At 38.4% G+C, this 25171-nt stretch overlaps 1 protein-coding gene across 4 annotated transcripts in view; it reads right to left on the bottom strand.

The window, feature by feature from the left end:
* Nucleotides 1-25171, bottom strand: part of Fgf12 (fibroblast growth factor 12) — a 524714-nt gene that overhangs the window by 153896 nt on the left and 345647 nt on the right. The window lies entirely within an intron of this gene.

Consider the following 25171-nt stretch of genomic DNA (forward strand, 5'->3'; position numbering starts at 1 on the left):
GGCATATTTCACAGGGCTGTATTGATCATAAACTATGCATGATATAAAAGTCTTTTGAAATGGCCGTATACCACAAAATCAATATTCATTTTCATTTTCTTATTATTAGATCAACAGTAATAGCATCAGTTCTCTTCAATTTGGAGTAGACTATTTTATTTTTCTTCTTCATCCATGTCCATGGAAGACAATATTAGGACCTAATTTAGGGATGACTGTGATGTCAGAACAAATAAACTGATAAGATCTAGTGTGGGGAGCACTCAAATCTCTTAACTGGTGCAATTATCTTTCCTATCACTTCATCACTTGACACAGTGAGTGCCTGGGGCATTGTTAAACCAGACAGAGCTATTATCCCTCCCCTAAAGCCAGCTGTGGGCTGTGGGATTCAAACACACACGGAAAGGATTGTACAGAATCCTCTCAGCCCTTGGAGGCTTTTTGAACTAGCCCTGCAAGCTGGAGGTGATCCTCAAGCTTCCCATTGTCTCTGCAGACTTCCCCTGACTTTACTTCACTTGTCTCTTCCATTGTTCTTGCAAGTAGCTGCCTCCTGCTCCCCACAAGAGTACAGCTTTCTGTTTGTCAGTGGAGGAAGTGGTCCTACCAAGCCCATAGTTCCCATGGTCATGGCAAACAGATCTCCCATTTCTTTTCTGACCCCCGATTTGCTCCTTGAATAGAAAGGAGGGAACAAAGATTTTCTACTAAGGCAACTTCTTGTTTCTCCTGAGTTTATTTGTTTGTAGTAATGGTTAATATTAAAATGAATAATATATTATCACATAATCCATAGTGAAATATGGCACGGTAACAGAATCTACAACTTATTTTACAGCAGGTAACAGGGGCAGTTTTTCCCTAGACCTGAAACAGCAGGATTATATTCATAAACTAACTTCTGCCCCATAAGGTTTCCTCCACACTCAGGACTTGGGCAGAATCTTCTCTGAATGCCTTTACTCTGTACTGTCTGGGCCCCTTGCTGTACTCTGAACTCCTGGGAGAGGAATTTGCTAGCACTGTATACATACCAGAGAAGGAGTGAGGAAAGGTGGAATGGAGGGGAAGATGAAGAGCTAGAAGGAAAAGAACAAGCAGGAAGAGAGGAGGCAGAGAAAGGAGAGGTAGGAGGAAAAATAGGTACAGAAAGAAAAACCCAAGAAGTATATAAACACATTAAAGGCAGGGCAGAGAACACAAGAACCTCGGTGACTAACTTCCAATTGTGTTATGCTTGAATGTGAAAGGGCCCTCACAGGGTCATGCAATAACACGTGAGCCTCAGCTGGTGTTTTGGAGAGTTGTAGAAACTTTTACACATGAGACTTGAGGCCTACACACTTCCACAGGGATAGGGATAGAGTGCTGGCTAGCCACTGGAGGTCTACCCTTCTTCCTCTGTGGCCGTAGATAGAAACCACTCTACTGTCATGAGTACCACCCTGTTGATCCTCCTGTTCCACCATTGTGCCTTTTCTGCTATGGAACTGTGAGTTAAAATAAACCACTTCCCTCACTAAGGTGTTTTCCTTCAGGGATTTTATGACAGCAACATCAATGGTTACTCCAAGTATGACATTTCAAAGTAGAGCCTTGGCTCCCCCTGCCACTCTTTCCACTACTTCTTAATCCTGGGCCAGGCTTCATTAGTAAAAGGGAATTTTAACTGACTTCATTCCCATAAAAAGTTAAAAAGCTACAAGGAAAAATGTGCTAGGCAAAGACATAATCATCTGTTTGTTTTTATTTCCTTCCAGGAACATCATTCCATGTGCCTTTGCCCTTGACCAACTCTGCCTCCTGGCCAAACTCCACAATCAGTCTGCTGTCACCTGCTGTCTTCCTGGCTTCCAAACATGGACATCACTCTTTCAGACACACATCTCAGCCAGTAGTCTGGCATCAAAGGACAAATAAAAACCTTACAAACGATAAACTCCAATGGGTGGTAAAATGGTTCCTTTTCTAATATGGGAGAGAAATTGGGCTTAAGTATGAAATATGAAAATTTTCTGCTTCAAGTGGTCTTCAGACATAATGCTGCAGAAGTGACCCCACTCACTTGTGGATAACACACTCTATATTAGCTATAGCAATAATTACACTACTCTGAAACACCCAGGGTTTGATTGGATCCAGTGTCATTATGAACACGAGAACTCCTCAAGCATAAATAATATAATGGACTTAAAATTACAGAAACATTTTAAATGTCTATTTTTGATAGATATGAGAACAAAATCCCTTGGAAATGCTTTTGCATTGTCTACTACAGAAGACCCAGGACACCAGTACTCCGGTCCCATTAGGAATTGTGACCGAATGCCTTAGTTCACGGCTCAGATGAGTCAGATGTTACAGTTCCTAACGATGCAATTCTAAAAGAAGATCAAATGGACACTATTATTTGAGGGTCATCATGACAACCACCAAGTAGCTAGCTAAGGAAATACTCTCTATAAGTTGAAAATGAGGTATTTGAGAAAAACTCCTTTGGTGGATATGTAGAAGAACTGATATAGATCGCAACTGATAGATTCTCATCACGGGAAGCAGAGTAGGAAAACAGTAAGGAAAAGGAGGCATGGCAGCAGAGAGTGCGAAAATCAATGTGAGCTTTCTCAAAGTGCCCTTGAAAGGCCCATTTTGCAAATGTGTTTATTAAGCAGTACAGAGATACTTTAGAACCTGTGTTTTAGTTGAAGAAAACATTAAACATGCAGAAATAATGATGCTAATGAAATTGTGCTAAAACATAAACGCCATCCAAACGTAGAGGTTCAGCCTGATGAGATTCCTTTTGGTAGTAAGAAGGATAAAGAAAAAGCAAATGTGGAGAATGGATACAGTTCAAGGATGGTGCTTTCTTCTATAGACTCAACATGAACTATAGCTTTCTACACCAAAATAAAGATGGGGAAGGTAGAGCTCCAGCCCAGGTGAGTCTCTGGAATAGGAAGAGCAAAGACATAAATAAAGGTTTAAGGTTTAGCTATGAATAGGAAAAACCAACACAATTGGAAAGATAAGACTAAATAAATAATAATAAGCTCTAGTTCTCTGGGCTGTGCTACTGACAGGCTGTGAGTGGTTTTCTCGTGGCCTCAGAGAAGAGCCTAGGAAAAGCAGACAGGCCACCGGGTGTAAACTGACTTGCCATTTGCACAGATGATACAGTAGGATATTTCTCAACAGTCACACATAGAACAGTGAACTCTGGATAAAGAAATGATATTTCAACTGTAGACTCTAAACTTCAGTCTAAAAAGCAGTGTAGGGATTGGAACAAATGGTTTGTTTCCTTCCACTTCCAAAATGTAATGATCCTATTGACTAATCATTCATTTATTTATTGAAAGATCCACTAATGTAAAACTGAAAAAAGTCATTTCCAAAGAACTGGATTTGGTTAATATTCCCATGGAAACCATAATTACATTACATAGTATTTTAATGTGTTAAACAAATAATTGAATTTTGCAAATACTGTTTAAGTTCTTTCCACTAATATTTACTAGGACAGATGATAAATGTCTATGGGCAGGTATGGATATGAACTATCACAATATCGTTACAGAATGGAGATAAAGATGGAGATACCTATTCTTTACAATAACAAGAGCTTTAAGATGCTAACCACATCCAAAAAAACATGACAAATAGCATGTATTTGTGTTACTTCATACCACAGAATCAGGAACAAAGACGAACATTTATCCTAAATGCACACTAGGTAACAAAGTCCTTTATACCAGATATGATTCTGCAAAGACTGGATTCTAACTCTAGTGAATATAAGATAGACATCCCTTATTCAAATTCCTTGGGAACAGAAGAGTTTTGTATGTTGCATTGTTTTGGATTTTGGAATATTTCGATATAATCATGAGTTCTTCAGGATGGCATCCAAGTAAAAGCACCAAATCCATTGCTGGTTTATCCATCCTGTTTTACGGCCTGGAGGGAATGATAGGTATTCCCCACCTGTGGGGCGTTTAACCACCACCCCCACAGCTTCCCAGAGTTTTCTTGAGTGCGAGCAGCAGGAAATATTAGATAGAAGGATTTATAGCGGAGAGAAACAGATAGAAAATAAAGGATAGCCTCGAGAGGGCCTGGAACCTATTCCAACGGGCCCGGACTGTCTCTGGTCCAGGGTTTTTATAGAGACGCCAAGGGGTGGAGCAAAAGACCTCCTCCCCCAGCACAGCCAAGTGCAGGCCATCTCAGACACCTGCACTCAGGCCCGTGGTCCTGATCATCCTCTATTCGGACCTGCTGGGTAAAGCCACGAGGAACCCCAGAACGGGCTCCCACACCCACCTGCCTGAATTTTGACTGTTATTTCTCACATGTGATCAAGTGGAGGAGAATCGTCTGCTGTAGCATCATATCTGCACTCAGAAAGTTTTGGATTTTGTAGCATTTTAGAGTTGAATTTGGAAATTATTGATGCTCAATTTGTATGAAGAACGTCACTGATTTGATTTATTTTTATTGACTAACTCTATAAAAATGAGGCTGAGAGACCGTGACGTTGGAAAGCTAAGGCAGAAATGGTAGATGTCCAGATCTCTCACTATAACAAGTAGTGTTCCAACATAAGCTGTCAGAGGATGAATTTGAGCAGAGCTTATAGAGTTTGCTAAGAAGCTGCCTTAGAGAGTCAGGCAGTCTGGAGTGCCAAGGAAAAAGCCAAGCCTGCAACAGTGCTCAAAGAATTATCTTTCCTGCCACCCAAGATGAATGTGTGCTTCTATGGGGAAATGCTTTTTTTTTCTCCCAACACTCCATTTTCCATTTTGGACTACTGGCTTGGGCTCTCAAGAGTGTGGAATACAGCCAATTCCACTCTGCATTTTTCATATGAGACTTTGGCTATATAACTCTATTTTAAATTGTCACATGGTATATATCTTAGACACTGGGGATGCTGCCTATGTCTCTTCATTTGTAAAGAAAAAGATACCCAAAACTGTCTGTTTATATAGATAGATTTGAGAATAAGGACGAGGAAATGCACATAAGAGGTCATAAAGGGTATAACATGCAATCTACTGAAACATGCTCCGTACTTCCATTTGAGATGTCAACAGTACATTAAGTCACTATGGGAGTCATGAAGTAAGAGAGAACATTAAGACATTTAGAAATAAAAATCACATTCCAACAATGCACCCTGGCATAAAAATTAGACTTGAGAGGGTGGAGAGATACTCAATGGTTAGTAGTGCTTGCTGTTCTCACGAAGGACCAGAGTTTAGTTCTCAGCACCCATGTCTGGCAGCTCACAACCACCAGTTACTCCAGATCTAGAGAATCCAACAACTATTTGAGGCCTCAGGACACCCACACACATACAGCACACCTCACACAGACATAGACATGCACCCATAAATAAAAATAAGATTTTAAAAGTCTAAAAAACAAAAACAAAAAAACACTAGGCATTGAATTTTAATTTATATTGTTTTAATGATTAAAAGAATATAGGTAAGTTTTAAGAAAATTCTAAAACTTCATTTGAACTGTTCTGATTATATTACATCACTGGGACAATCAAAATATGATATCTGGATCTAATGACCAAAACAATTAATTTCAAATGTCCTCCGACCAAAGGCTTTTAAACTGCTAAATTGCAATGGTTTACCTCACTTGAATAAATATTGGAGAAAACCATTGATACATACTTTAAAGTATCAAATTATGTGAACTGTAAGTATACTAGTATTATGCAACACAAATTGTCTTAGAATGCACACTGGAAAATTTCTGATCTGGGATGTTATCTGTCCTAATTCACAGAAGGAGGAATCAAATGAAATAATGGAGACCAGCAGGCTTTGATCACAGAAAAATTAAAAATATAAATTTGTAGTGTAAATTTCATTTTCTCTGCAGAAGTATTATGTGTTTTTTCTAAACTGAAGAATCACCTACGGTCTGTCATAGTCTGGATTCAATTTTTCTTTCCTATTTTGAAACAGGGTCTTATGCAGCCCAAGCTGGGTTTGAACTCACTAAATAGCTAAGGATGGCTTTGAACTTCTGCTCCCTGTAACAGTTTCCAGTTAGCAGAATTACAGTGGAGAACCACCACACCCAGTGTAAGTACTGCTAGGGATCTAGCCTAGGGCTTTGAGCCTTCCAGGCAAGCACTTTACCAACCGGCCTACCTCCACAGTCCAACAACTCCATTTCTGAGTAAAATATCATTTTAGTGTGAACTATGACCATAAATACATCAAATAGATTTTAGGAACAAGACACTTGGAGAAGAAGAAGTGGAGAGCAGAGCAAAGGCATGAAGACTGCGGATGATGGATACAAAGAAGGCATCTGCTATAATGGATAGTAGGTGAACAGAAAGGAAAACACAGCTTGTATCACTTCATTGAAGGTGCTTGATGGTTTTCTCAGTGAGTGCTGTCAGTCCGTACAGCTGCCCCATCGATTTGAAGAACTACGGAAGCTAGAAACAGTCCAGGGATGACTCTGTCACCACTGTTTACTGGTCATGCTTGCTGGTGCTGGCAGATGCTGTAATGGAGAATTTTACAAAAACCTGGGAATTTGGGAGGGCATCTGAGGAAAATCCACCATTGGGTTTGCTTTTGAGATGCTGACAGCTCAAATCTGGAGACAAAGGTACACACTGGACCTAAGGAAGCAAAGAGGTCAGATCCAATTGGAAGTAAAAAAGTAAAAGGTGGAGTGTTAGGAAGAGAAAACAAAGCAAAACAACAATAACAACAATAAAAAAAAATGTGAAAAGCTGGCCCGGGCGGTGGTGGCGCACACCTTTAAAAAAGATGTGAAAAGATGAGGGCTGAGGGTGTGAAAAGGCAAGATGAGATTATGAAATGATGCAAGAAGAAAAGAAAGCCTGCCTGAAAGGGAAAGAAATCTAGAGGTGAAACTGTAGAGGTCGTTTAAGGTCAACACTGTTCAAGTGTTTGGAAGGTCAGGCCCAAAGTGGAGATTTGATGACGTGCTAGGATGAATTGAAGGCTTCCAGAGCAGCGAGTGACTGGTCTGCCTGCAAGGTGGTACAATACAAAGTAAGTAGGAGGAGTATCAGGGATCCAGGGGTTTCAGGATGGAGATTTGAGATCTGGGAGAATGAGAGATCCCAGGTAATGAAGGAAGTGAAGAGGAAGCAGGGCCAGAAGCAAAAACATGACTGCTTTCCTACCCACATATGCAAAGAAGAACATTTTCAAAGACGAAGTGCATGGAATGCACTAGATATCTGTGTCTTGCCAAGTACCTTGACAGATTCAGGAGGCAGGAAGGAAACCCACATTTACTGGGTGTTTATCATGAATCCGTGTGTATCAGTTATTATTATTTTACAATTCTAAATCTTTCCAACAAGCCCTCAAAGTAAATATGCCATGGCCACTTTTTAGACAATCAAGAGGAACTAGGAGGCAACAAACAGGTAAATCATCCCCCCTCAATCAGCAACAGCAGCGAAGTTAGAACTGACTACTACTGCCCCCCCCCCCCCCCCAGCACTGTCGCCTCCACGACAACAGCAGCCTGAGCACAACACCGCAGCCACACAGCCTGGCAGCCTCAGGTCCAGAGCCCCATGTAGACCTCCACTGCTCAAGCAGAGACTGCTGGATCTGAAGCCTTGCTGAACTAAATTGTATGGGAAGTCTTTTAACTTCCTTAAAACTCTGTCGTTTCTTGGTCATTTTCAGAGTACGTCTTCTCTTCTCTTACGTGATCTGAATTAAGTGTTAATTAGATATAGCATATTCAAATTATTTGCATTGCTAACTGTTGCTTTGCTACTGTTATGGACGATAATGTAAATATCTGATATGCAGGATCCCCGATTTTTATGCACTTCCCAAAGGGGTCATGACCCACAGGTTGAGAACTGCTGATCTAAGATCATGTGTGCGCACTTCCAATTACCAATACTCAGGTAGCAAATGACTGGATGAATGGGAGGATGGAAAGCTTCGCTATCTCTGAATATTCATGAGCAGGTACTGACCCTAGTCAAAGATGCCTGCACAGAGATGCTGCTATAAAGTCTTTCAACCCCCAAAAGGGTCTCGATCCACAGGTTGAGAACCACTGCCCTAGAAGGAAGCTAAACACATATACATATTGTGTGTCTGTTTTTATTAAGTAGCCCTAAGGTGGAATTTTAAGTCACACACTATCATAGAATGTCTCATAACATTTAAAATTAAGCTAAGAATAGAAAACAAAAAATGTATTTTGTGATTTAAATTTAGAGCTATTCAGGTGTATCATCTTGCTGTTGATTTTGTACCAATCCGGGAGCTCATAGTCCTTGAACACACCGGTGTGAGGGAACAGTCATCTCATTAGAGAAGAACTCTGATCTCACAGTCTGTGTTTGTGCTCAACATTATTAGAGTTTATGGTTGTAAAGAGAAAAACAGCACAGCATCACCATGACAACACGGACTCTACTGCTTCCATTCCTTTTCCCACATTTTGCTCTAACAAAAGAGTGCTAAAACTTTGTCTCACTTCTCCAGGGTGATAAAATTCACATCTTTGCACTACCTTAAACAAACAAAACAGGCAACCCAATTGGGCTGTATGGACTACATCAAGAAAAATGTTGAGTTTACCCTTAAGTTTCTAGTAAATCATGATTTAATTGACATTTTAAATAAAATTGGCTTTTTAAGTCACCACCTCATTGATTTTTAATTCACGTCCTCTACAGTTTAACTGCTCAAAATATACAACCTAGCAGTTTTTAGTGTAAGACCCGAATTGTAAACACCCAGATCAATTTTAGATCTTGTCATGAGCCCAGAAAGCAAATCTACCTCCTTCAGCAGCAAGCTCTTCTCTTTCCTCCTATGTGCATTTTGGCATTCTGCACTACCTAACCACTGATCGTTAATCTGCTTTCACATGATGGAGTAGCCTATTCTGGACATTTTCTGTTAATGAAATACTTTTGCCTTTTGTTTTATTTTTATAATTATTTTATTTTTGCTTTTTAAAAACATCAGCTTCATGTAACAAGATTTCACAGTTAATCTACTTTGCAGTATGTGTCAATAATTTTCTAGAGTCACCCACAAATGTTCTACTGTGTGAATATATAAAACTTCATCCCTCCATTAGTTGAACATTTGAGTTGCTCCAACTTTGGGACCATAGTTAATTAAACCGCTATGACTACTCAGAGTTTTGTGTAGAAGTAAATTCATTTCTTTGCAGTAAACACTTGGTAGTATAACTGCTGGTCGTGTAAAAACGATCTAACCTTTGAAGGCAGCACCAGAATGTTTTCCAAAGTGTGTACAACACTCTGCATCCCCGATAGCAATGTACAAAAAAATTCACTTTCTCACTTACAAGTGTTATTATCTGTTAAATATAACCTCGATGAGGCAGCATCTCTGTGTGATTTTAATTTGCATCTTCTTGATGGCTGATGGTGTTGAGAGTCTCATCATGTAGCCACTGGCTGGTTTTTGTTTGTTTCTTAAAAGTGTTTACTACTTAGGTTCTTGTCACCCATTTTGTTTCATGGCTGGGGGTGGAGCAGGACAGTGTAGACATTAGGCTAGCGCTCCATCACTACACTGCTCTCAGACCTTTGCACACTTAACCATGCCCACTGATGACTGAATTGTGGCCGTATTTTATATATTCCAGATGTGAGTTCCTGACTGGAAAGGTGACTTTCAATTTTCACTTCCATTCTATGAATTGAGTTTTCACCTGATCGTATCTTCTGAAGCACAAAAGATTTTAATTATGATAAAATCCGGTTTATTCTTCTTTCATTGATTGTACTTTGGTGTCATTTCTATGAAACTATTCCTTAATTCAAGGTCATGAAGACTTACTTTCATGCGTTCTTCAAAGTTTTCTCTCTTACAGTTACTGAGGTCTCACATCCATTGTGTAATACTGTTTCATATACGCTATGAAAATTGTGCTCCAAATAGAAATTGGAGTAGTTGGAGGATATGTACTGTCAATCCGAACTCTCAAGGAATTAAAACAATGCCAGCATGCCAATAAGTATCTTCTTGTTGAAGTAACCAGAAATGTTCATAAAAATCCCTAAAGCATACTAGCAACTTTAGAAAGCCTTTAAGTATGTGGTACACACAAGTTCTGAAACTATACATGTTGTTATATGTTCTACAGAATGTATATGGAAAGTCAAAATGCACAGATAGATAGTACAAAGGACAGCAACTCCCTCAGGATAAAGTTGTGAAAGTTTGAAACTTTAGACTGATGGCCAAACAAAGTGGATTGATCTTGATCACTCTGACACCACTGATCACATAAGGGAAAGGTTCCTATTTATTTGTTGCATGTTGTAGTCTCCCACTAAGACAGTGGTTCTCAATTTTCCTAATGCTGCGACCCTTTAATACAGTTGTTCATGTTGTGGTGACCCCCAACCACAAAATTATTTCACTGCTACATTATAAATGTAATTTTGCTACTGTTATGAATCTTAATGTAAATATCTGATATGCAGGATACTCAAATATGCAATTGATTCCCCCAAAGGGGTCATGACCCACAGGTTGAAAACTGCTCATCTAAGATAATGTGTGCACACTGCCAATTATAAATACACAGGTAGCAAATGACTGGACAAATGGGAGGATGGAACGCTTCAGTATCTCTGAATGAGCAGAGTGTTGGCACCAGTCAAGGATGCCTGCACAGAGATGCTGCTAGATGCTGCTCCATGGTCATTTCAGTTTCCTCACGACATATTGAGTGACTAAGAGTTATCTGTCACAGTTCTCAGAGAGAGCTTTTCCTATCTAGTGAAGAATTACTGTTAAGTAGCAATGCTTATTCATCCTTGCCCTAGCTATAGTGAGACATTTCAAAGGAAATCCTTAGCAACCTGAGATGAAAATTCAATAAGCAAAAATCTTCTGTCCAAATTCAGGGAAAATGTAATCTGTTTGATTCTGAATAAAATTAGAGGTAATCTTTCTTCCCTGTAGTCTCTAAAGTTCAATATTTACTTCCTAGTAGAAGTTCATAAGCTTGTTGACTATCATTATTTAAATATTATTATCTTTTGCATAGATGTTATGCAATTTAATGAAAAACTACATCTATGGTCTATGTTTCCATCTTCTCGCGTATTTGTTCCTTTTGTATACTAAAATATTACATTACATACAGACTTTTGTCTGAAAAGGTATTATAACTGGCAGGTATGTACTTGATATCTAGAGTTTTTTTCCCTTTGTGTGTGTGGGCGAGGCACATATTAGTAGGTGTATGAGTGTATGCATGCATACATGTGGAGGCTATAATTCTTGTCACCATCCACCTTGTTTTTTGAGACAAGGTCTCTTATTGTTCTAGAGCAGTAGTTCTCAACCTTGCTAATGCTGTGACCCTTTAACACAGTTCCTCATGTTGTGGTGACCCCCAACCATAAAATTATTTTAATTGCTATTTTATAACATTATTTTTGCTGCTGTTATGAATTATAATGTAAATATCTGATATTCAGGATATTTGATTCATGACCCCAAAGAGTCACAGCCCATGGCTTGAGAACCAATGTTCTGAGTCTACTAAGTTGACTAGACTGGCTGCCAAGCAAGCCTCAGTGATTTGCCTGTGTCTATGTCTCTACCATTCAATTGCAGAGAGTACCATCCTTGGATTTTAAAAATATGGGTTCTTGGATCTTAAAATATGGGTTCTGAGGGTCAAATTCAGGCCCTTGTACCCGTGTAATAAACCAATGAATTATCTCCCAACCATCAATTCTCTTCTTGAGTTCTTTGCTACGGACTAAATATTTCTATTTATCTCAGATTCATGTTGAATCCTGACCTCCAGTGTGATGGTATTTAGAAGGACTTTTGCAAAGGAATTAAGTCATGAGGATAGGGTCCTCATCATGGAATTAGTGCCCTTGTAAGAACAAACAGGGAGAGCCTGCTTCCTCTTTCTCTACCTTCAGCTCCAGAATTGTGAGAAATATTCCATTATTTAAATTACCCAGTTTCAGCCATTTGCTGTGGAAACTCATATTCACTAAGAAAACTATGATTTTGATGAAAATGACAAACTGGTTTTCTTAAAATTAAAAACAAAACCAGATAAACTTTGACAAGTACTACTCTGGTCTCGCTCCACCAAGAGGTGACCTCATGCCACCTTTTAATGACAGAACTGTAAGAAGAGATTGGCTAGACTCCTGAGGAGGACTCAGCTTTCATGACCACTGTATCATTTCTCCTTCTATAATCCTTCCACTGCCTAGAATGTGTAACATTAGCTGGGGATACTGGAACCATCTTGTACCATGAGGAGAAGGCAGGATGAACCCACCAGTGAGCCAACATCAATAACTACCTAGTTAAAAATTCTGCTTACATCAGAAAACTTGGGTCTGTGATTCCTTTATGCTGTTGTTACAGCCTCTCTGTGGCTCATAGCCAAACCCACTTCAGAGCTGATAGAGAAAAGTGAATTTATGAAAGTTCAACTCTGTCACCTGTGATCCCCTCACGCAGGGCTGAGGCAAGAGGATAGTGAGTTGGGAGATCAGCTTGAGCAGCTTAATGAATCTGTGTCTCAAAAACCAAAATCAAACCTTGGGGGGCAAAAAAACAGCCTAGAAAAATTACAAATTAGGCCACGAGCCTCTGTGTTTGTATCGACACCTCAATCTATCCACCGACTCACATCTGGGATCACGTTCTGGATGTGTGTAAGGCGGCTACATAATTATTTCCCAAATTCTAATCCAGGACACCTCGGAGAGCTAATTCAGTTCTGTCAATAATTACACTAAGAAATCAGCTCAAACTAGAACGGTTTGGAATGAACCAGGGCACATACTCTCCCCACGGGAGGCCGATGTTCTCTGTGGCCTCAAAATAATAAAGCCCTTCCCAGTTCAGGGGACTGAAATACACACCACCTCTACTTTAATATGTGTAATTAAGTTCGCCACTGCAATGGCTACATTTTAATTTGAAGGGAGCACAGAAATAATATTTAAGTGCTAGCATATGGTGAATGAAAAGAGCATCATATTTGTGGCCTCGTTCTGTCTACTCCTGTTCTGAATTGACCACCTCTCACATGCCTTCTTCTTTGCTTCATTTGTGTTACTTTGCTCAGCGTTGTCTGCTTAAACAGCTAACTTCTATACAGATGTAGTCACAACAACGCCCTGCCTCTCGTCTCTCTGCCTTGCCACATCTCTATTCCATTCACATCTCAATTAAAAGGGAAGCAAAATGAATCTCAGTTGAAAACACGCTGGGCTTCCCTTAGCATAATTCTGCTCCCGACTTCCCTTTTTCCCTCTGATGGCTCTCAATGCCATGGGTGGTATGTTTCCTTTCCAGTGGCATGTATTGAGACATTCCCAAAAGGGAAGTCCCCACTGTTGAAAAACTGGATCATGCTGGAGGGAGAAAAAGGAAAAAATGATTAAGATTTTTGTGTGTTCTTATACAACCCAAGATACATTCAGAGATCAAACCTATTAATTTTTCAATGGTATTGGAGGGGCCCGGGTAGGATTGACATCTAGTTGTTTCATCTTTTCCCAGGTCTTCTGTCTTCTGAATGGTACAACATTCCAGACCCTTGTGGCATTGAAAAGTCTATGCTCTCAGTTCCAAATGGAAGGGGTTTTTGTCTGTTTTTGTTGTCATCGTTGTGTTTTTTTCTGTTTTTAGAATTTCATACTTTAGTACTGTGTTTACATCATTTCAACCCCCCGGCCTCCAGTTCCTCCCATATTTATGTGCCCCCAACTTCCTCTCACATTCATGACTTCCAATCTTTAATTATTATTGTTATATAAATGTACGTGTATAGGAGCATATATATACATATATATGTATATGCAGATATATATATATATACATATTCATACAGCCTGCTGAATCCATTTAGTGTTGTTTGTATGTATGTGTATTTAACACTTAATGTAATCTATTGGGGGTGGGGGCTTGTACCCTGTCTTGTTTTTAAAGCCAATTCTTTTTTTTTTTTTTTTTTTTTTTTTTGGTTTTTCGAAACAGGGTTTCTCTGTGTAGCTTTGCGCCTTTCCTGAAATCACTCTGCAGACCAGACTGGCCTCGAACTCACAGAGATCCACCTGCCTCTGCTTCCCCAGTGCTGGGATTAAAGGCGTGCGCCACCACCGCCCGGCTAAAGCCAATTCTTGTTCAGATAGAGTTGAGTCTTGAGACTTAAGCTCATTGTCCATAATTAGATGAGAAGTCACCCAGTGGCCAAGGTAGCTAAAGAGACTGGACTAGGTGACCCAGGAACCATCACTGTAACTAAGGATGGGATGGCTCCTACATAAGTCTCATGCACTGAAGCCAAGGAACTGACTGTTCTGTGAGCCTCCTTTGGTGAGTCTATTGCTGACGTACATGGGGGCTCATATCTGTACCCCAGCTTTCTAGAAGCCGAGGCAGGAGGATGGCAATTCCAGGCAAACATGCATCACAATAAACTCCAGACGATGCTGAACTCGAAATGGTACCTTATCTTAAAAACAAATAAATAAATAAAACCTAAATCGTATGCATTTATGTACACACATATACATGTATATACATTCAGTCACTATTATCATTACAGATAATGTTAAATAACTATACTACACACTGTCCTTAAATCAGAAAGGAAAATTTTAAAAATCTGTATGAATTCAAGCTTTTTAAGTGCAGGTGCTCATTCATGCTACTCTGATAAACTCTTTTTTTGTTCTTCAATGAAAAACATTAGTAGAAACACATGTTAATTTTACAGTGTAGGCCAGCTTTAGGGCTGAAGTAAGAATGTTTTCTGAAAGTTACAAACTTTGGGCAAGAGAGTAACATAATTTCCTACTGGACAGCAAAGCAGTCAAAATCTACTCAAATGTGAACCATTAACTGCATTGGAGAGTACACAGCGTTGCAGTCAGGAAGTCCTTGGGACCAAACAGACATGAGTTACTGCAGGAATTAAACTCAATGATGTTCCATCGAGATTTCATTATTCAACAAGATTTAAGCCTTCTCATGGAAACTCCAGTTTGAGGTGTGAAATATTAACCTATAGTATATATAATCTCTAAATTCAAAGGACATGTAGTATGGTAGGATAGTAAGTTGTACAAAATGTCCTATGGGGTGAGTGGTTCTTACAATTAGTTAACCCAGTCAAAGCAAAACCAGTGACTTTAATTCTTTCTCAAGAAAGACAGAATAACCCAACAAAAATTTATATCTCACATTTGCCAGTAGCTAACTGCCAGGTTCCTGTGATGCCAGGGTTTCATTCTTTCTCTTAGTTCAACACCCCAGTTCAATCAATTTATATGTATGTGTGTGTGTGTGTGTGTGTGTGTGTGTGTGTGTGTGTGTGTGTGTGTGTATAACCATATATATAGTAAAATAAAAATAGGCAAAAAGAAGTTATTTTTTGGCCAGATGATGTGGCCAAAAATTACTCTAAGCTGAAAAGAAATGATTCAAACTTCAAGGAAACCATAATGAGAAGACAAAAATCTATGTTTATGACCTAGATTACATTCTTAACAATGTAATCATTTAACAAGTTCCTATGATTTGACCTTTGACTTTCTTTATTCAGGTGTCACTAACTTCAAAACTCCAGGATGCATTTAATATTAAGAGCAAAGACCCATTTATTTCTCTTCCCCAGTCCTTTCCTCTCTCCTGCCATCTGTTTTTCTCTCCCCCCTCTCCCTCTAGATACCACTTTCCTAAGACACCACTCTGAATATGCCTCAGATTTTTAGATGTTCTCATATAGAAGTAAGCTGATGATGGAATTATAGAGCAATGGGAGGGTTGGAGAGATGGTTCAGTGGGTAAAGTGCTTGGAATGCAGCCTTGAGGACCAGAGGTCAGATCCCCAGCACTCATGAAAAAGGCCAGGCACAGTGGCACATGTCTGTAATCCCAGTACTCTGCAGGTAGAGACAGGATCATCCCTGGGGCTCACTGGACAGCCAGTCTTGCCAGTCCATGATTTCTAAGACAGTAAGAGACCTTAGCTCAAAATATAAGGTAGGGAAAGACAAAGCAAGACATCTGCAGTTAACCTTTGACCTCCACATGTGCACACATAGTCACACGTGAGAACATAAACACATTCATTGCTCACATATCTCACACACACACACACACACACACACACACACACACACACACACACACGAATGAATGAATAAATGGAGGGATGTATGTATGTATGGATAGATGGATGGATAGCTATTCTATGAGGGATAGCTTCATTTCTCTGTCCTAAATACATTATGTTTTTAAGTATACTAGTTTTTAGACTAAAGCAGACATTTTTCACTAAGATGATGGGAAGCAGATGGCCTCCCAGGAAGATGCCATGGCACGTCTTTACCCTCTACTCATTGGATAAGCAGTGTTTCTTTACTACAGAAAGGAAAACATGGTGATACATGATTTTAAACCTATAACTTTGATCAGGCCCAACACAGGAGGCTCATGACTAGCAATTTGCAGACCCCTACACACGAGCCAGAGATTATGCAAAACTGAGTTGGAGAGCATGAATTGTCACAATCAGAAACATGATTACAACGATAACCACCAGACAGCCAATTAATTATTGCCAGAAATAGGCTGCACGACAGTGCCATCAACTAGCTCAACAAGGTCTTGGCCAATGTCTTCATCTGGGGACTGCAGATTTCAATGCTGTGAGAAGTATTCATCCTTATCACATAGGATCTCTAACTGTGAGCCCTAGGTAGGATCGACAAGGCATGAAAACAATTAATTCTAACAGAAGGAGAAGCAGGGACAAATTTCTTCTCCAAGCCTTAAATGAGGAAACTATTTTGACTACGGTAAATGTGAAAATGTTTATTGTGTACTGAATGACAGGAAAGCTTGGGCATCGATAATGAAAAGGAAAAGTAATTAGAGGCACCAACGAAAGAGCATGTTTCTCTCTACCCCAACCTGTGAATGTAAAATGGTCTCTGCCAGCTCTCAATGGGGCTTCTCTTTTCTTCTCCCTCAGAGCCCCCTTCTCTGTGCTTCTCAGTAACTGTTAACTCTTTTTCAAAAACCCAGGGTGATCTCCAGTCTTCGGGGTGTCTGCTCCCACTGACCTAGGTGTTAAATTCTAAATGTTGTTAAAGGTAGTGCATTAATCAGGCAACTCTCCTTTGTTTTCCTAATCATTTTTCTCAGTGTCTTTACATAAAGCTTCTCAAAGAATTCTGGCTTTGATGGTGTCAAACTCTAGGGTAATGAATAGTTCATTGTGGGAGAAAACAAGAGCAATGTTGATCACAGAAATTAACACTGAACTGAAGGGCCTTCTTCTTGACCTTCCTCTGCTCGTTAAGGGGCATCATTTTATTCACTTAAACTTCGTTTCCCAGAGAGACCTTCTGCCACTCAGCAATAATAACGTCAGAGATATTACAAAGATTTAATGAGATAGTTAATATAAAAGGGTGAGGGAGACACAAAATAGTCCACAATGAAAAGGCGTCATTACATATAAGGCCAAGGACAGAATGGCATCATGAAAATCCTGTGGGTTTTCAGTTCAGCCCTAGATCTACCTCCTGCTCCCGTTGCAAGGATGGGCTTATTAAGTCAATTACCTATGTCTCAGTTCTTCATCAATGTCTAATTTAATTTTTTCCTTATTTCCCACAACTGCTTTGAAACCTGGATACAAATCTAAAAACCCTTTCAAGATAACAACCAAACACAATTTATTATTTATGCAAACACGATTATTAACCCCATTGCTACAGCAGCTCTTGTCATAATAACTTACTGCTCACTGGAACACAGACAGACTTAAAGAAGTGAATTTATCACTGCCGTAGTTCCACACACAACCACTACAGGTTAAAGGAGTATTCAATAAAAGAGAGTGTTCACATCGTCTTAACTGATCTCTCAGTTAAAGAAAACGACCATCCGTTTACAAACTACCTAATTCATATTTGGGAGATAACTACTTAAAGTTTACAAAATAGATAATAATTACAATAAAAAATAGAGCTTTCCCAAACATATTAATCATTATTAATCAATGAAATGTCAGTGACATGTGTGCTAAGTACACCAAACTGCTCATTAACACGCAAATTACTCAAATTGCATTTTAAGTATAATTTTTTTTCCAGATGCAAATGTCAAGGCTCTCAAGTTGTCCAAACCGTTCACTTACATGTCAGCTTCCCAAAGGCTGACATGCCAGAGTAGCTCTGCTCCAAACTTTCTTTTTTCACTGTTTCCTTCTAGGTTGGGGCAGAAAAAAAAAAAAAAAAAAAAAAAAAAAAGGAAAGAGAGAAAGGACATGGTAGGAGGTAGGAAGAAGGGCCATATCAGCTGACACTAGAGCTGGGCTACTGGAAGGATTGTGAATATCACAGATTCAGAACAGAAAAAGGAAAATATGATCCTGTCAGCAATGGGACTGCAGTACCATCCTTGAATATTTATTTAAAAAAATACCACTCTACACAGGAATTAGCAAAAACATTGCACCACCAATGTCCTAGCCACAATATAAAAATGATGTAGATTTACAACATATTCTTAATGATATCCCTCTGCAGTTCGGTCATATATACAAACTTCAGTTCAAATTACTTAAATATGAAAAAAAAGTTGGCCAAGCCACATCTTTAATCCCAGCACTCGGGTGGCAGAGCCAGGTGGATCTCTGTGAGTTTGAGGCCAGCCTGGTCTACAGAGCAAAATCAAGGACAGGCTCCAAAACTACATGGAGAAACCCTGTTTCAAACCCCCCCCCAAAAAAAAATGTTGATGGAAGTAAATTTATAGAGAAGCTAGTCTTTAAGCTCTTCCCTCTGTATGCGGTGAAATAATCCCTTCTTCCTTTGACTCACACCTAAATACAACCATTTAAGAAGTTTAGATGTTTTTATAGGCATTTTTAAAATTTATAAAACTCAAGGAGAATAAAGTATATAAATAAAACAGATTAAACTTCAAGGCAGAACAGGTTAAACCACAAAAAAAATTGAACACTTGACATATAGGTATGTAATGTAATTTATGTATATAATAAAAAATTACATAAAATGTCTATTTCAGTCAGTTCTTTCACAGGGTATGAAACAGATTTTATTTTTTCTACTTAAAAACAAAGTGTTATTTAATTTCATTAAAACTATTTTAAACTCCCTTTCAAAAGACACAGAAGGTTTAAATTTAATCAAAGAAGTAAGAAACTTAGACACTTAAAAACTTCTTGCTATAAAAAAATCAGAAATTACAAATAAGTAGAAAGACATCCCAAATTCATAGACCAGACTACTTAGTATTGTTTAAATGTCCAAATTTACCTGAAGCAAACTATAGATTCAATATCATTTCTATTAAATCTCAAAGTCCTTTTGGTAAAACAAAAATATCCATATTAAATTAAAAGACAAAACAACCCCCCCCCAAAAAAAATGGAAAAGCAACTAAAGCAATTAGCCTCCTGATTTCTGAACTTAAAACATAGAAGCAGCTACAGTATTCTAATGGAATAATCCTGGCACACACAAAGAGAGACATATTTTCAGTGCACAGTACTGGGAAAACTTCATAGCCATATGCAAAGGAATGAAAAAGACCCTTTCAAATATATTTTTAAAAATTCACTCAAAATAGGCGAAAGACTTAAATATGAGAGTTGAAATTAAAGCTTCTAGAAGGCAACTGGAAGCAAAGCTTCACAACATCAAATTCAGCAACAGTCTCTTCAAATGACACTGAGGAAAAAAGGGAACAGAGGGAAAGTCTGTAGAACTTCAGCAACTAAAATTTCTGCACAGCAAACGACCAAGAAAGTAAAAAGGCCACCTAGAAAGTGAAAGAAAATATTTCCAAGTTATAGTTGACAAAGAGTAACCAGCCACCATAGATAAGCAAGCTCTAACTCAGCAGCAAACAGTAAACCAAGCAACAAACGAAAAAAAAAAAAAAAACTGCCCAAGGAATTAAATATGCTAGTCTCCCAGGATGCTATGCAGAAGACATCACAATAGACACATGAAACGTCAATAAGCTCTGGGACATAGAGAAGCAAACCTTAACGCAGACTATACTTGGGCATATCCTAAGTGGGGCAAGGACTAATGTCAAAAAAAATTCTTTTTTTTTTTTTAATTTAGAAAATGTCAAGTATTGGACTGGGAAGAGACATCTGAACTATTGTGCATTGTTGGTAGCAATACAAAACAGGGCCAATGGATGGAAGACAGTATGAGGGTCCACAAAGGAATTAAAATAGAGTGATTTGGTCTAATAGCTTTGTCTCTGTGCATATACCCAGAGAAATGAAAAGATTTTTGAAGACGTATTTGTAACTTGGTGTTCACTGCAGCATTAATCCCATAACCAAGAAGTAGAAGGAACTTAAATGCTTTTCAACAGATGAATGGGCAAAAAGATACACACGATGGAAAATTTAAGTTTTTAAGACAAAAGTAATCCTATTGCATGCTATAACACAGATGAAATGAGAATATTCTGCTAAGTGAATTAAATTTGGGGAGGAGAAAAGGAAAAATGATTATAAGGGGCATGCAACTTTAGTTCTTACAATAGAAAAAAGGTATAGAGATCTGTTGTCCAAAGTGTAGACATTGTTAACAGTAAAGTGCACGCAAAAATATTAAGATGGAAAATTTATGTTATGTACTTTTAACCACAGGGGAAAGAGAGAGAGAGAGACAGAGACAGAGAAAGAGAGAGCCATTGTTTGTTCACAGTATCATGCACCCTCTTTCCAAATAGAGGGCAAGGCCAGTAGAACACAAAACTCAAGGCCTAACCATCTCTGCCACAATCAGCACTGTCAACACAAGCATAACATTCCCATGGAATAGAAATGGCACTACACCAGCGGCAGCTTCAGGCAAGCCTGGCTCCTTGGCCTGAAGAAAGTCAATTGGCCTAGGGCTCTCTCTAGTTAGCTGAATGAACTAAAATTCTTCCGTGTAAAGTGAGGACCAGAGCCTGACTAGCTAATCATAGAATGAGCTGCACTGGAGTACCCTGTAGTGAAAAAAAATAAAGATGATGCTCCTTCCTAAAAACTCAAGGCAGTCCATTACAACAAGAGCAACTAGCCCAAACTACACCTCAGCCCAGGCTCTGGCACTCACCCAACTGTTCCCCTAGGATAACATCTTGGGAATGCCTTAAAATTACTCTAAACTAGGGATATTGGAGGCTGGGTAGAAACTTTCCCAAAAGCACCAGACCTCAGAGGAAGAACTATCATAGAGAAAGGGAAAGGAACATGCCCCAAAGCCAAAACCCAGAACACTTAAAGAATTAATTCTAAAAGCTAGCCTGGATGTGGCTATAAAATGACACTCAAGAAAATTGATACCTAAAATACGAATTCATAACTATGGAAAACACTGACCAATTATGTTAGAAACGCTTGGAGAGATAAGCTAATAACTTCCTGTGAAAAGTGAAAAAGCCATACAACAAACACAGGAAGAAATAAATCAAGGATAGGATGATATTAATAGAAGTCATTCAACATTCAGAAATGAGAAACACCATGCCTGAAATCACAAAACAGCTTAAAATTTGAACACAATGAGTTTGAATATTATATCACAGAAATAGCATGAAAGACTGGAAAGTGTAGTTGATAGATAAAATGGATAAGGGATACAAGTTTTTTTTTTTTTTTTTTTTAGAATTGGAGAATTATAACTTTCTGGATTGTAAATTCATTACAAATTTCTAACAGGTAAAGACAGTTTAAGAACAGGAAATATAAAGTGAAAATATTTTTTCCTGTTTCCATACAGATTACCTAAAAGGAAATATTAAATTGACAACAAATTCCTACATTCAACAACAGATGCCAGAAACCAATGGAATATCATTTCATGGATGCTAGGGGAAATGGCAGTCCAGTGAGCTGCTTCCAAGTAAATGAACTACAGCCAAAGGGAAAAATGGAAGGAAGAGTGCGCATGGATTCATGAGGTAGGAAATTACTTGTTACACAGAGATACTTATACAAGAAGTCATTACATGTAGATGCCCCCACAAAGAACAATGAAATATGTTGTTTGGAGAAACAGTAAATACAGCAAGACTAAATTTGACGTGACGTAGTCAAAAACTGTTCATAGAAATTACTTTCTAAGTCTGGTAAAATGCAATAACTCTCTACAAATTACTTACCTTAAAATACATTAATTCAAATTAGTGAGATGGATTTTAATAGCCAAGAAAATATTCTATCGCTCATGAGATGTATAGAAAACAAATACAGAAAAATATTTATCAATATATGTAATCATGGATATATGTGAACTGAAAACTAGATGCAATCACTCAAGGAAAAGAAATGTAGCCTAAGTTTAGAAGAATAAAGGAAAAATGGGAAAATTTCAGTGATGCAAGAGAGTTTAAAAAGATAAACACCAAAGTACGTTTAAACATGCAAAATGCAATGATTTAAAAAATTTAGATACATCAAAAACCATGTCAGATATATCTATGTCTGTATTTATATAATATATAGTATAGATAGATATGGATATAGATATAGATTATACAGATTCAGATGATATAGATAAAGATATAGATGTAGATAGATATGGATAAATATGAATATGGATATAGATGATATAGATAGATATATAGAATAGATAGAGATACAGATATAGATAGAGATGGAGATATACATTAGTTTGCCTGGATTTGGAGAACAGACTTCAACCCTTAACCCCATCCAAGCTACCCAGCAATCAGCCCACCTTCACTACTCTCCTTTGCTCCTGCTTATGAGTGAATGAAGAGAACGTTCTCCCAGCTTAACTCTAAACAGAAAGCAGAAAATGACAGTATGGACACAATAGCATCACTCCATTCCTCTTGGACTCAGTTTCTCTAGAACTCCTTCAGTTTGTACACCACCCATCCTCCCTCCACGGATCTCTTGATGGTCTTCGCTGATGTGCTCTCCTGCACTGGTCATGGGAAACAGGAAGCTGCTTTTCAAATAACTTCAAGCTTTAGTACATGGCAAACACACCCCCAGGAAAGCTGGGGCTAGCACCTGCCTTTGAATTCACCACAGGACCTCTGTGTCAGTCTCTCGTTGCAGCACACCAGACAGACAGACCGGAGTACAGAGTGCGATGTAGCCCATACACTCTGATGTTGGTCCCTATAGTCCCATTAGAGGCTGTTTAAAACCAGGATTCACCCCATCAGTCTGGGACAGAGATAGGACCTGGAGAGACGATAGAACCAGCTGGCCTATGCCAGCGATGATCTCCTTAGAATAGTAGGACACTTGCTCTTGGTACCCTAGCAGAGAAAGTGCTACGATTCTATGTGTGACAAAAGCAATCTTAGGCAGCAAAGGATGTAACTCAGGAGATGATTACTGGCTTCACAAAGGTTTGGGCTTTATTTTAGAATCGGGACTGTAATCGAAACTGCAAGTTTCTTTAAAACCTCTCCGTCCTGCAGAACTGAGATCCATGCATTTAGCTTCACCTCTAAATAAGAAGTATAGAAAGAATACAACTCTGAAAACTGAATGAACCTGCACCCTGCTTTGCCCTATCCATTCTATACACAATCCACTGGCCAATAAAATCAACTCTAGTTCAATGGCCCAAGCCTTACAAGTTCTATGCCATCACATCTGAGCCTTTACAGGTTTATTCAATCTTTGATACCATCCCCAGGTCATCTCCATATTTTTGTTTTTTTTGTCCAGTCAGTGTTTGTGTTACGGCTGTTTAGCTAACTAGAATTATTCAACATAGTACTATTCCTTATTCTTATTTTGATTTTTCTATTTTGAATGAATTTGTAAGGGATTGGGGCCATAGCGTAGTGGTAGAACACTTGACTAGCATGTGTGAGGCATAGATTCAATCTCTGCTGCTGGGAAAAAAAAAACTTAAAGAAAAATTTAAAGGGACTTCCTGATGATATTACATGAAAGCTATTAGTATATCTAACATGATGAATGAAAAATGAATGCTTGTTATTTAAGCTGAAAATGTTTCTATCTTTAAATATTATTTTGATCATCAACTTGAAAATGTGTGCACATGTATGCCATATATAAGTGGACATACAGATCTGAATATACTCAGAAGTAGACCGTAAACTTTGACCTTTCAAGTTATTTTGTGTTTTAACTAACACAGTAATTATACATATTTATGAGAGACCATAGCAATAATGGCAAACAATATGTAACAATCCCATCAGAGTAACTGGCCTATCTGCTACCACAATATTTATTATAGGTTGTAGGGAACATTCATATGATAGCAGCTTTAATATAATATGATGACAGTTATATTACTAATAAGCAAGTATAATGTATGAGATTCTCACTTAACAGTTATGTGAAGTCTACTATGGCAATTCAGTGTTTAACCTACAGCTGGGAAACACAAGTGAACTTCCTAGATAGTCTGTGCAATGACCAGAATGGGTAGAACTCCTTAACTGTGGTTTTCAAAAGGATGATTTTTATGAATCACAAACAGGCCCTTCCCATATGAAAAACATAAATTATTCAGAAAACCTACATCTTTTCAGTGCATGAATTAATATTTTTGAGACAGAACAACCAGGATAATTCTAACTTTAAAATGTTTCTTATATGCTTAAAAATGTGTCTGTTTTCACAATACAGCACTTTTACTACACACTTAGTTATTTGTAGATTTGAAGAGATATTATACAAAGGAGGCACCAACACCAACCCTTTAAAGGTCCAGAAATTAAGATAAAGTGGAAAAGTTATTTGTACACACACACACACACAAAATGCTGACATGTGCATAATACACTAAAGTCATTGTTCCTAATCCAGAATTCATTATACAAATCCATTGTCTTTAAATTAGATAATGTCTGTAAATTAGAGAATATGACACACTGGATACTCCATGGACTTATGAAGCACAAACAAAAGCAAAGTCTATGAAAATTCTTTCTCTATAAGATAAAGAAGACGCTCTATAAGCCATCTGTCATTGAAGAGGAGTTAACAAGGGAAAGAGAGAGTGTCTTACTCCTTGAATTGAACAGACAGGTAAATTCCAGACCTCATTCTCTGAAAG

The sequence above is a fragment of the Peromyscus maniculatus genome, chromosome 12, assembly GCF_049852395.1.
Source record: "Peromyscus maniculatus bairdii isolate BWxNUB_F1_BW_parent chromosome 12, HU_Pman_BW_mat_3.1, whole genome shotgun sequence".
NCBI classification, from domain to species: Eukaryota; Metazoa; Chordata; class Mammalia; order Rodentia; family Cricetidae; genus Peromyscus; species Peromyscus maniculatus.